Source organism: Lissotriton vulgaris, chromosome 4_1 (genome assembly GCF_964263255.1).
Source record: "Lissotriton vulgaris chromosome 4_1, aLisVul1.2, whole genome shotgun sequence".
In the NCBI taxonomy this organism is placed as follows: Eukaryota; Metazoa; Chordata; class Amphibia; order Caudata; family Salamandridae; genus Lissotriton; species Lissotriton vulgaris.
The window spans coordinates 1,905,639,719-1,905,652,547 of NC_141691.1; the positions used below are offsets into that span (position 1 = coordinate 1,905,639,719).

The 12,829-nt window shown below is 43.0% G+C and overlaps 1 protein-coding gene across 7 annotated transcripts in view; it reads left to right on the forward strand.

The window, feature by feature from the left end:
- Positions 1 to 12,829, forward strand: part of PHF20L1 (PHD finger protein 20 like 1) — a 648,585-nt gene that overhangs the window by 1,836 nt on the left and 633,920 nt on the right. For 4 of the 7 annotated variants that reach the window (XM_086966239.1, XM_086966237.1, XM_086966236.1 and 1 more), the window contains exons 2-3: positions 11,073 to 11,282; positions 12,018 to 12,146. The gene's annotated coding sequence lies outside the window, so the exon portion shown is untranslated. The remainder of the gene's footprint in view (positions 1 to 11,072; positions 11,283 to 12,017; positions 12,147 to 12,829) is intronic. The other 3 variants (XM_086966240.1, XM_086966235.1, XM_086966238.1) reach the window with 1 other exon arrangement.

Consider the following 12,829-nt stretch of genomic DNA (forward strand, 5'->3'; position numbering starts at 1 on the left):
ATAGCTGACCACTCTATTTACTCCTCAGGATCTGCGCCTACCCCTTCACTCATCTGCCCTGTAGCATCACTCTCACATTCCACAGTCAGTCAATCAGTACTTTTGAGAGTGTGGCTTATCACCCGTGAGGGTATACAAGCGCTGGGTTGCAGGGCTTAGTAGAAAAGCCAGTTCTTGAGTCTCTTCCTGAAGTCCATCAGAGAGGGTGATGTTTGGAGTTGGAGACGGAGGCCATTCCAGGACTTGGTGGTGAGGGGGGAGATGCAGCAGCCTCTGCTGTGGCTATGGCGGACGTACAGTGTCTGTGCAAGGATGAGGGAGACAGAGCAAAGGTTTCTGGTTAGTTGGTGGAACTTCACATAATGTTTCATGTATGCTGGTCCTTGGCCATGGAGGGCTGTGTAGGCATGTCAGTAGTTTGGAATGACATCTTTTCTGCACGGGGAGCCAGTGGAGGTTCCTCAGGTGCTCTGTAATGTGGGTCCGTTTGGACAGGTTGAGGATCAGTCTGGTTCCCGAATACTGTATGGGCTTGGGCCTTAGGGATGTACTGTAAGAATTACTTTTAGCGCATTGCCTCTTTAAAGTGTAGAATGTTGCTTTTTCCGGTGGTATCTCTTTGTATGGGTTCCAGGGTCCATTGAGTTAGATGGTGGAATTTGGAGCTGTCATCAAAGAGACGCTGATTTCCATGAAGTGTAAAGGAAGCCCTATTCAAGAAACTCTGTACCTATGTACACTTATCTGTGTGTGTGTATATATTTATATCTTGAGCACAACCTCCTTTACTCAGAAAAAGGCACACCAGCTGAAGAATTGCTTCGAAAAAATGCATAACCAGATTTAAAGCTAGAGGTTATGAAGAAGGTGTGGTAATTGAGGCTCTAAGGAAAGTTAACAACTTGGAAAGAAAGGAGCTACTTAAAACCAAGAATAGAGAATCAGGGAGTGGCACTTTCAGGTTAATTACAACTTTTTCAGAAAATGCAGGAGAAATAAAAAAGAATCCTGAGAAAGAACTGGAATATCCTTATGACTGATAACATCATTAGAAAAGATCTACCACCCAACCCGTTGGTCACATTTAGGAAGGCCAGGACATTGAAGGATCACCTTGTACATAGCCACCATGAGAGTCAGAGTATTCCACCGCAGTTGAAACAATTAAATGGTTTTTACCCATGCGGCCGCTGTAAAGCGTGCAAGCATAGTAAACGTACTTTGAATTATAGGATCCCAGGCTTAAAGACACCCAGAAAAATAAACAAATTCTTGACATGTACGACACCATACGCTGTTTAACCTGTCCCTGTTGAAAGAGACATTTTGGGAGCACTACCCACCCAGTTAAGATACGCATCTTGGAGCACATGCGGGCCATAAACAATGCCGACGCAACGTATCCGGTTTCTAGACATTTTGACACTGCACATGGATGCAACAGGGATCTGTTGTCGTACATGTGCCTAGATAGTGTCCCCGTCAGTGTTAGGGGAGGTGATCGTCTACAGAAACTTAGACGGTTAGAATCACAGTATATTATTGATTTACAAAGTAAGGTGCCGAATGGTCTCAATATGCATGAAGAATTAGCAGTGCATCTGGGCTAGTATTATGTAAAGTATGATTTTACAGTTATGGTTTTTCTTACATTATTTTTCTGATACTTTAAAACAGTGATAATGCACATAGATATTATATAGTGTATTAAGGAAATGAATTTGAACTATCATTGGAGTCTTGAATAGTGATACTTATGCACATATAATGAGTATAGTATTAGTGTGAGCCCATCCAGGGCATAAATGAACAACACGGATAAAGGAATGATCCAACAGCCCATCCAGGGCTGAATAATTAATAATTGTTAGACTATAATGGTCCACATTTATATTTATGAGATTGCTAATGTTAACGATATATATCGCATATTGAATGACACTTTGCATACTACAACATGGAGGCATGAAAATGGAGAAAAGAGGAGTCCTCTTTCTATGTACATGATAGTATCACGTGACACATGTATATTTGAATGGCCGTGCCGCGAACTGTGTAACAAATTGATGAAGGCTAAGCGCCGAAACGCGTCTTTGATGTGCAAAGGTTTTTGAATAAATCTTTTTTGAAAAAACCACCCCCGTGAGTGCTGCTGATCTGAAACATGCCGAGTCCTGTAGGATGTTTGGAGCAGTGTGTATGTGACGGGTACACCCCCGTCAAGCAAGCACTCGCTTGAGAGTGCGGCAGGCTGGTGTTGTCAGGAGCGGAGGAGAATATATATATATATATATATATATATATATATATATATATAATATATAATCTCAACAAAGGCCCTTGAACTTCGAAAGAGCACTCAATGCTGTCTCACACCTTCCAGTATACATGCCTCGCTGTAGCTTGCTTCCCGACAGCCTAATTGCATTATACCAAATCCGATGCGTTTTGAGGCTGGAATGCCCCATAATCATGGATAGCTTCACGGAGGGATTGACAACTCAACGCTTCATTTATTCTTTATTTATGGAATGAAACCGCCCATTGTGGGCGTGGTACATTCTGGACGCACATAGTCATGCTGGTAAATGAAGTCCGAGAAGCAATGAGTAACATTATTGCCTTGAGTAGGCTCAGTCCCCCTGTGATCCTTTGGCCTAAAAATATATTTTCCTTGAGAAGGATAAGGAGTCCAGTCTGCAAGCATTCATCACCCTTGAGGAAGCGTGCTTCACGGAAAGGAAGGGTTCCTCTCCGAAGCTTTTTCCCATCCGACTTTGCAGTCCTAGAGGAAACTGGTGCATCTTCCCACGGCCAGGGCGGCCGTGCACATAATATAGATCAACAAAGGCTCTTGAGCTTCGAAAGAGCACTCAACTCTGTCTCACACCTTCCAGCATACATGCCTCGCTGTAGTAGGCCGTGAAGAAGGCACCATCACCTGCTGTGAGAGGAATATAGCTACCAGCTGGGCGTGGCTGAAGGTACAAACGGATTGTAACTTTCTTGGCACAGTGCTTTTAGAGTAATTATTTACAACAAGGGGTGGTGAGGGACAGAGTCTCTGAATGAAGCAGAAAACTCTCACCCAGTCAAGAGATCGGGGCTAGATCCAACACCGTTTTTTAGCTCACTGCACCATCCCAGTTTCAGAACCTGGCTGTTTGCTTGTTGTAAATATTTTTGTCCACCCTAAGCGTGGAAGGGTATTCTCAGATGTGAGACCCTTGCTCATTGCACCATCAGGATTCAAGCAAACCGGGCCGAAGACGGCTGTAATGCCAGAAACCGGTCCCCGGGAGCTTGTTTCCTTCCCAGTGTAAGAATTGGCTTTTGTAGTTTGGTTTGCCCTGTTCCCATCATGCACTGGGACAGGAACAGACTAATTTGCATACAGCCAGGTTCTGAAACTGGGATGGTGCAGTGAGCTAAAAAACGGTGTTGGATCTAGCCCTGATCTCTTGACTGGGTGAGAGCTTTCTGTTTAATTCAGAGACTCTGTCCCTCACCACCCCTTGTTGTAAATATTTAGAGTAATTAAGCATACCTAAACGTGACATTGACCTATTAAAGGCGTCTAAAAGACGAGCATAATTTTAAATGTACACTTGAACTTACTGAAGGTAAACCATGTTTATCGCATTTTGGACTTCAAGTCCCAGAGTAATACTGGAGTGATGTTGCACTCAGCACACGCCCACTGGGGGTCTTGAAATAAAATGAGCCGGAAATGAAACAATGCGATTCTCAGGTGTCGTTTATGCAGCCCAGGATGAAGTGGTGTTGTAACCTTGAAACGCGTCGGCAAATTGATTGAGCAAATGGAGCGTGAAGGCATGCTGAACTTCAGAGCTGGAGGGCAGAGCACTGTTGAGTGCTTTCCTAATGCTCAGGGCATTTTGTTGATTTCATATATTGCACCACGGTTTCATTAGTTGATTGACTAAATCTGAAACTAAGATAAAAATGGCTTTGATTTATTTCTTAATCATTACTGTATGTTATTGATTAGATGAAGCAAATGCATACATATGATTTAATGGATTACTTTTGAGCCACACAGTTGGTAACCATCCAAATGAGTCCCATGAGAGGCCTGTTTGATTATGTATGAAGGAAACCATCCAACTGTTGGTCTCATCTGCATTAAATATTCAGGAGATGGTATGTGAGAGATTATGGAGTTAGCATAATACTCAATTGACTACTGAAGTGGCACCATTCTTATTGTTACGGTTTAGGCACTCCTCAAATAAGTTGTCTCCGAGTAGGGTACTCAAGTTAACATGTGGAGACTGAATTTATTGTTTGAAAGATGCGAGTTATAGAGTGAAGGATTCTTAAAACAAGAGTAAGTGAACTTGTACAACGGGTTGAGAAAAGGAAATTGATTTTCAGGTTGGAGATGTGGTTAATTTCAGGATTAAGGAAAGGTTCCTCAAAGTTTTACCGTAGTATAAACATCATTCAGGTTTCTAAACACATCATTATTGTAGAAATTGTGAGATGGTGGAGTAAAAGAAGTGTAGTTAAGTTTCAGAGTAGAAATTTGAACGAATCAAGGTTGAGTACAGAAAACACAAAGCCTTTTTTTGTTTTATATAGCTCATGCTCCCTCCGAAGGTATCCGAGTGCTTTACATGGGCACAAGGTGCATTACAGAAGGACACCTTCTTTTTAGGTCTCGCCTGTCAATGCGCTTGCGCATTGAGCTTTCGAGATTATAGGGGCTTATCCAGAGCTTAACTAAACTGGCGATCTATTGCAGTGCACGTGGACAGAAGGACGTGCATTTCCCCACATCAAAGCCATCAGCCTCCCTCCCACAGGCTTCCCCAGCGTGCGCAGTGCGTGCTGGCCTCACTTCTCCTCCCCCTAATTGCTTTTTTTCACGCCCGCTAGACCTTGAGCTACATCAAAGGGTTCGGCTCCCCGCCCCCTGCCACACGAACGCTTCTCAGGCCACCAGTAGTTGGGTACTTCCCATGTCAAGAAATGCAGTGTTGGGAGATCGCCGCGTCCACTTTTCATTTCCTCTGCTGCAACTTTCACTGCCGCCAGGCTGTGTCTCGTTTTAACTTGTGTTCTCCTCCCCCCCAGTGTACTTTTTTTTATTTTAAGCTTGCTTTTCACCGTGCCCCCTCCCCCCACCCGCCCCACCATCTCCTGGACAATCCCCCCCCTCAACCTGGTCCTTCCCTCCTTTACTGGCAATCCGACCCGATGACCTGTAGACTGGCCTATTATGCAATGTTCTCTACTGTTGGAAGTGTGCAGCATATGGTCTAATGTGCTCTGCATTTCTTTCAACACTGATGAAGTTTGTATCGGAACTTCAAGGCAAACGCTGTATTTAGCAATAACGTTAAATTGACAAAGCCCCTGCTGCTGAGTTCACTGGCGCGATTTCCGCCCTCCTCCTCGCATGATGTTTCCTATCCGCATAACCACCAAGCCCATGCCACCTTCGCCCGCTGGAACCTCCCGCACCCTTGCAACTGCACTTTTCTTGTACCATTCAACCTCCATCCCACCGCGACTTTGGTCCTCCGCTGCGTCATCCCGCCCCCCATTCTGTGCCCCCCCCCCGCAGTCTGGACGCCCTCCGCCTCAATGTTTTTTTCCAGCCCTTTATGTAGTTTCGCATACTTGATCGGCTGTGAGTCTGTGTCTTCACAACCTCGGGGTGCAAGACTTCCGTCGGGGAACACTGTTGGTCTCATTAGAATGTAAGGTCCAAAATACAAGGGAAAGCAGAACAATTCAATTATTTAGTCGAGGGTGCTAAGGGCATAGTAGTGAAAAAAGTTTATTTATACACGTGTATTTGTTGTTTATGAATGCCACTTACATCCATGAGAAGGGACAAGGGTTGCAAACTGCGTGAGGTTGCGCTTCAGGTGGCCACAACGTATAGCGTTTCATAGCAGATTTCCAAGCGCTGTAAGTTCAAGCGCATCAATGTAATGTGACTTAGTCTGTTCGCCTCAAGAAGATCCAAGAGTGAGTTGGCTATAGGCCAGTTGATTGCATATAAAGACATGTATGTGAGGTACGTTTGGTGCTGTATTTTTATATGTGTTCGTACGTATGTGGCTTTCATCCTAAACTTTTTTTATTTTTGCACATTCGTTCTGCAACTAAAGTGCTTTCTGCCGGACAAAACAGTGATAGTTCGATTTGCTATTCCTACTGATATGCTTTATTACAAATGACACAACAAAATGTTAAATAATGCTATAGGTGTCACATTTGCAAATTCTATAAATATTGGCATTTACAATAAAAAAATTAAAACTTAAAAAAATATTAGATTTACAAGACCAATAGCTCCAACTATTCTAATGCGAGACCTAGTGCATTTCCAATGCTTGTTTTGGGCATGGGGAGATTACGTGATTTGCCCAGAATCATATGATGTTTGAGCCTCCTGCTAGACTCTAACCTGGTTCCCCATTTTCAAAGTCTGCTGCACTAGCTGTAAAGCCACACCCTTACATATATTATAGCATGGCACATGTATGGTAAACTCAGTCATTTTCTACAGTGGAGTTTATCTCCTGGCACAAATAGACAAGCTTTCCGATTGTGTAGTGTTTTGCTTTGTTTTATACATTCAAACGTGCAAATAATATTTATGGCAGCCGACTATCTCTCAAAAAGTTGGTCAGGTGACTGTAACAGTGCGATTTTTAAGGTGGCATGCCAGTGGTTTCTCAACGGGCATGTAAAGCGTTGAGAAGAGAAGTAGTCTGCTTTTCCCACTACCTTTCCACTCACATACACACATTGACAGAACACCAGCAATGAGAATCCACATTGTTGGTAGCTTTTTCCCACAAGCATTCTGTTTGCCAGTGAGGTGCCCTTCTATATTTTCACTTTTTTGTGTGTGTACGATACACAGTGAAAATATCTACACATATGGAACAGTTGTTTTTAATCCCTAGGTGGTAAAATTACAGTCACGGTCCAGGTCCATATATTATGCTGTATTGGCACTCTCACCGCTTATTTTTCCTTGGTGATATGACTCTGTTGTTCCAATGAGTCCTCACCTTGCTGGGCTGCCCTCCTGCACTACACAGCTAATGCCCCATTACCTGTAGGCCCCACATTCACTTATGTGCTGACATGGGTGTTGATTGGTTTTAGACCCCACCTTTACCAAGAGCTGTTATGCACATAGTTTAGACTAACCCTGGGGGTAAGACTAAGCTACGCTTGCTGAGCGTGCGTAGTTTGCGCTACTACGCCCTACGCGAATTGCATGTAGCGTTGTGCAAAAAACGCGCAGCGGGCATTTTTTGCTTGCTCGTGGTCCTCAACGTCAAGTTGGTGACCACGAGCGAGCAAAATCAACATCCCGGCGAGACGTTTTCCTGATTCGTGATCATCACCATCAAGTTGCCGATATCGAGCTTGGAAAATATACCTCCCGGCGAGATTCTCAACGTGGGGAGGTCAGGTTTCTCATTTCGTGTGGTCGCGTATGCTCGCGACGCTCTCGATAAGAAACTATCAATCCGCGTTGAGAAAGCTGCCGCTCTAGTACAAATCTACTTGAGCGGCAGAAAACAACCGCTTGCACTGTGCAAGATGCCGTTTGCAATGATGGCACAGTGTGGACAAGCATCCGGCACTGTGCAATCAGTGCGAACAGCATTTTCCCTACCGCACTATGCAGTTCGTGTAGCTACACGTAGCTTGCCTAGTGCGGCGTGCACTTCGCGTAGCACTACTACGCAAACTACGCCCAGGGTTAGTTTAGACTGCTTTGTTTTTGCGTTCTCTGAAGGGCAGGGTTGATTTCTAGGATATGCACTTACCTTTCTGTGAGGCTGAGTGGAACCCCAGAGAGACTGCCCCCGACAATCCCTCGTCTCCCCCAATGCTACATAGCTGTCCCCAGACTCTGCACCCAGAGCTCTCTTGAAGCTCAAATGCCTCTTGTCCATGTGCTGCACCATTATTAGTCTTAAAGCATAAGAATGCTTAATAAGAAAGCCTGTCTTTTGCCATATGTGGTACCATCAGATGGATCACCAACACATACAATCAGAGAGGTGCAACTACATAATGTTGCTAAAAATGTTAGATACCTAAAATAGTTTAACACTATTAAATATTGCTCCCTCACTGAAAGTTCCTTCCAGTTTTTATAGGTTGAATGGAAGTGGCAATGCGGACCTGCAACAGTGTAGGAGGGTCCTTTTTATTTCAACTAGGAATAAACCTTAAAAAAACATTTCATATGTTCTACAGCAGGGGTATCCAACCTTTTCTTGTGAGAGCTACTTCTTATCAGTGAAAATGGTGAGCTACTTACTAGACATCCCACGGCCAAGCTTCATTGAGTGTAGGCCTAGATACTTTGGGTTCGACACAACTTTTTGACTGGGGGCACTATGAGGTGGCTGCCATGTGCGTCCTTGAGAGCGTCGTCTATGTGAATGTGTAAACGTGTGTGTGTGTGTGTATAGGAATGGAATATATCTGTATTTGTGACTGAGGGCCTCTGTTGTATGTATTTGTGGCACAGGACATACCTTTCGCCATATGTGAAACCATTTCATGTATAACACAAGCATATACTTTTTTTTAATGGGCAAAATTTAAAGTGCAGAAAAATGTTCTGCTGAAACTTCCATATTATGGAACATTTTCCTGCACTTTAAATTTCTAACATTTAAAAAAAACTGGCTGTATTTTTTAGTTAGTAATATGGCACTGTGTCTACCAGCCACCAGGGAGCAAGATGCTAGCTGCGTGTAAATGTGCACTTTAAAATGGGAGAAAATGAAACTTAGCTTTATGTTTACACGGATTCCACAACCGTATCATTCTAATTTTCTTCCATTTTTAAAGTGTTACATTTACAAACTGCAAGCATCTTGCTCCTAGTGGCCTGTAGACACCGTGCCATATTTATATCAAGAAAAATACAGCTGTTTGTTTAAGTGAGAGGAATTTAAAGTGAAGAAACTTTGCTCTTAAAACATTAAGAAAACCAAAAATGCACGAGGCTTGCGCACCCCTCTGTCAATGCTAGATGCAGGAAACTTTTCCTCACCATAGGCCACTCCATGTTGAATAATTCATATTTGACCAGTGAAACCATATTTACACAATTCCTCATTTCACATTTAATCCATTACTTTTGTTGAAAATCACTGCGGAGAGAGCCTGATGTCACCATGATTCTTTTATTGAACATTTTCAAATGCCTCCTGCTCGCCCATCAAGGCTTTTAACAGTGACACGTGGGAAGAATCATTGATATGAGTAGGCTCATATAATTTAATTTCACCCAATGCATCTCGAGCCAAGTAGCTCTTCGTCAGGGGTTTGCTGAAACAAATAAGAGATAGCTTCACCAACTGCTCTAAACAGACTTTTTGTGTCCAATGGAAATCATAATATGACTGCCCCTGCACCACCACCCCCCTCATCAACCCTCACTCCCTGCAATTATCCAACTGTGAAGAAACACACATGTTGCACAACAAAGATGTTACACCCTTCACTGCTAAGTGCAAAACCTTCCCCGACTCAGAATTACAAATAGCAAACAAATGCTATACACAAAATCACTGCATGCATTGTACCAAACCAATAAAACTCCCGACCTATTAATCAAACCCTCTAAACCTTCTTAGAATATCCCCTAAGTTCCTCACAACATCTTAATGCTGACATTAAGATTAATTGAAAGTGGAGAAAAATATTAAGACCTAATGTTTCATAGAAACGCTTTCCTTCACTTTAAATGTCTCCCATTGAAAAAAAAAGACTATTTTTCAATTATAAATATGGCACCGTGTCTACTGGCCACTGGAAGGAAGATGCCTGCTGTTTGTAAACACAGCACGGAAATGGGGGAAAATTAAAATGAAGAGTTAACCTAAACTTTTCATTTAAATTTTCTCCCCTTTAAAAGCATTCACAAACATTATTTTGTTTGCACACTTCAAAATTGAGTTGACAAAAACTTTTATTTTCATAACTAAATATCTCTGTGCTTCAGTTCTTCACCTCCGTGCCCCACCATGGGTCATAAAGCTGAGTTGAACACTGCTCATTATCAGTCCCGGATATTTGCAGCCCGATAATGATAATGTTAAATAAACACAGCCTTCCCTTAACTTGAAAATGAAAATGCAACATTTATTTATTGGCTTGGAGCTTATTTAAAAAAAATCAATAAATATATTTTATAGAATTTTTGATTGAAATCATTAACAACATTATGACACACACTTAGTTCGCCAAAGGAAGATACATAGCATATTCTGAGGGCATTGGCTTTAGTTCAGATAAAACATTATTACAAAGTAGCAACAATAGCTATACTCTCGGCATTAGTCGGAAACATGGGTTTACTGGCCCAACCATTTCCCCCATTCTCTACTGTGTTTATGGGGACAGCTCCAGGCCTTGTAGGCTGTTTTTTTCCTGCTGTGTGCGCCAATCCACTCCCGGGCGCCACTGAGAAAGTGTAGGAGGAGACGTCCATCGGGCCGCAATGTCCCGTTTAGCATCCATAAGGGACATCCCCAGAAATGACCGCTCAGCCCTCGCGCTCCCTGAATCCCCGAGGACACCCAATAGAATCCTCAAAGGAGAAAGGGGGACCTCGAAACCAAGCTCCTCGGAAAAATCTCCCATCACCATTGTACAAAATACTTGAATTGTGGCCATAACCAAACTGCATGGTAAAAATCAACATGGATTGCACCACATGGAAAATATGTAGGCCCAGAAAGCAGTCCAGGTCGATGAAGCCTAACTGGGGAGAGATACGCACTATACAGATAATGTGTCTGAATCAGTCGTAATCTGGAGGAAGTTGTGATCACCCTCGGTGCCATTAGTGTCGCGCCCATGCTTTATGCAAAAATTAACTCAAGGCAAAATAATTCTCTGAAGGGGTCTGCAAGCTATTAGTAGCCTGCGATCGTTGATTGGACACCTGTTCTACATTAGCTGCTGAAAGAAAATCACCTGATCTGGACTATGGCTAATTCTTACCTTTTGGGTCTAACCAGAATCACCCCTGTCTTGTTTTCCAGCTGGCTTAGGCTCTCGGGCCCAGGCGGTTGCATTCCCTCACACTGGCTCTGTCTGCCTCCCAGGCAACCACGCCCAAGAGACCAACGGCACCATCACTAATTGTCAGCTGCAAACTGCATTACCTTCACCGACTGCCGGCAACACTAATCTGCAGCTCTGTGTCTTATCTAACTGTCCATATTCAACCACCACTTCTTCAACTCCTTCTGGTAGGTGCAGCAGTGGTCTTTTTGGGTTGGGAAGATCTAACGGCAGCAGTCACACTTGTTTGGGACTGGTTCTGAGCTGTGCTGATGCAGGTCTGAGATTGAGTGCCATCTTCTAACTTAATTTTCTTCTGAAGTCGACACACCTCACGCTTTGTAGTTGTCACAGTAAAGTGTTTTGGGGCTCTGGGAAGATGTGTATGCGAGGGTAGTAACCTGCTCTGTATATGCTACTTGGAGTGTGATACGCTCTACCATTTGAGACAACTCCCTGCTAAGGTCATGTCTTTTTGGAATTTTTCAGTTTTTCCACAAATGACCCTGATAAGTTGATGTGTAGCAGAGACTTGTGTAACCTCACAGGTTCGAATCTTTGAAATGCATTGCAGCCTTTCACCTTTCGGATGGTATTTAAATCAGTTGGTTATTCCAACACCTGTTATTTAATTCACAGAGAGTCAATTTAGTTTGCTGAATGCTATACATATGATCTGGTATTGCCAGTGAATTGAATTTCTGTTTCTGTTTTACTTGCATCTATGAGTAATTTTAAGCTCCTTCAAGAATTTCTTTTATTCTTATGAAAGGGACATGTTTTTGATCAGTTGCCAATGTTTTGAAGATGAATAATCTTATTGTTCTTAAATGCAAATGTTTTAAAATTACATCTCTTAACAGATTGTCAATAACAGAGTAAGACTATTGAAATGTAACTAACGGGATTTTTTTTGTACCTAGGTTGCCAGCACAGAAGGGACATTAAAACCTCCCTGATAGACTACGGCACTATACACAAAGGCATCAGAATTTTTTCATAAGATAAATCGCGCCTGGCTTGCTGTCTCCCAGGCAGGAGTCAACTTTCAGGTATGCAGACGGCATATGTGTATTTTCTTCCAGACCTTTTGTTTTCTGTCGTTGGGCTTCTAGACCACCCATTGGTTGACTTCATTGTTACTCTCATTAGCTTGCTTCCTATTGGTAATCTGCCATAGGCTTCCTTTATCTTTAGACCTTTCTCCCTCCCATGGAGCATGGGTGCATTATTTGTGCTGTTCCACTGCTTAATATTTTAGACACTACTCTTTATGGTGTGACTTTACAGCGCAGCTGTTGCCAGACAATTATTTGAACATAACTAGAAAGTGGCTTTGGCTCCACCCACATGTTGGGAGCCAGGCGTACATGTTTTGATTGTGTGCTTCCACCAGAAAAGTGCTTTCCCTCCACACAGTGTTTGATCATTTTGTTTATTTATCCACCTACATGGGTGTTTAGCCGGGTTTGGTGGCTCAGTGGACTAAAGCAGCCACTGCAGGGGCCTGTGTTCGACCTCATGGTCAAAGGTTCAAATCCCGGAAGGTCCATTCAGCCTTTCATCCATCTGAGGTCGATAAAATGAGTACCATTGAGTTGGGTAAAAGTAAACATCTGTTCAGTGCCAAGACACCCACGGGTAATCGTGCGCTTTACAAATACACATGTTATGTTTTTTTCATTGAACCTGCACCAATATTATTCTACAGATCTGGGCTTCCATATACATTCAT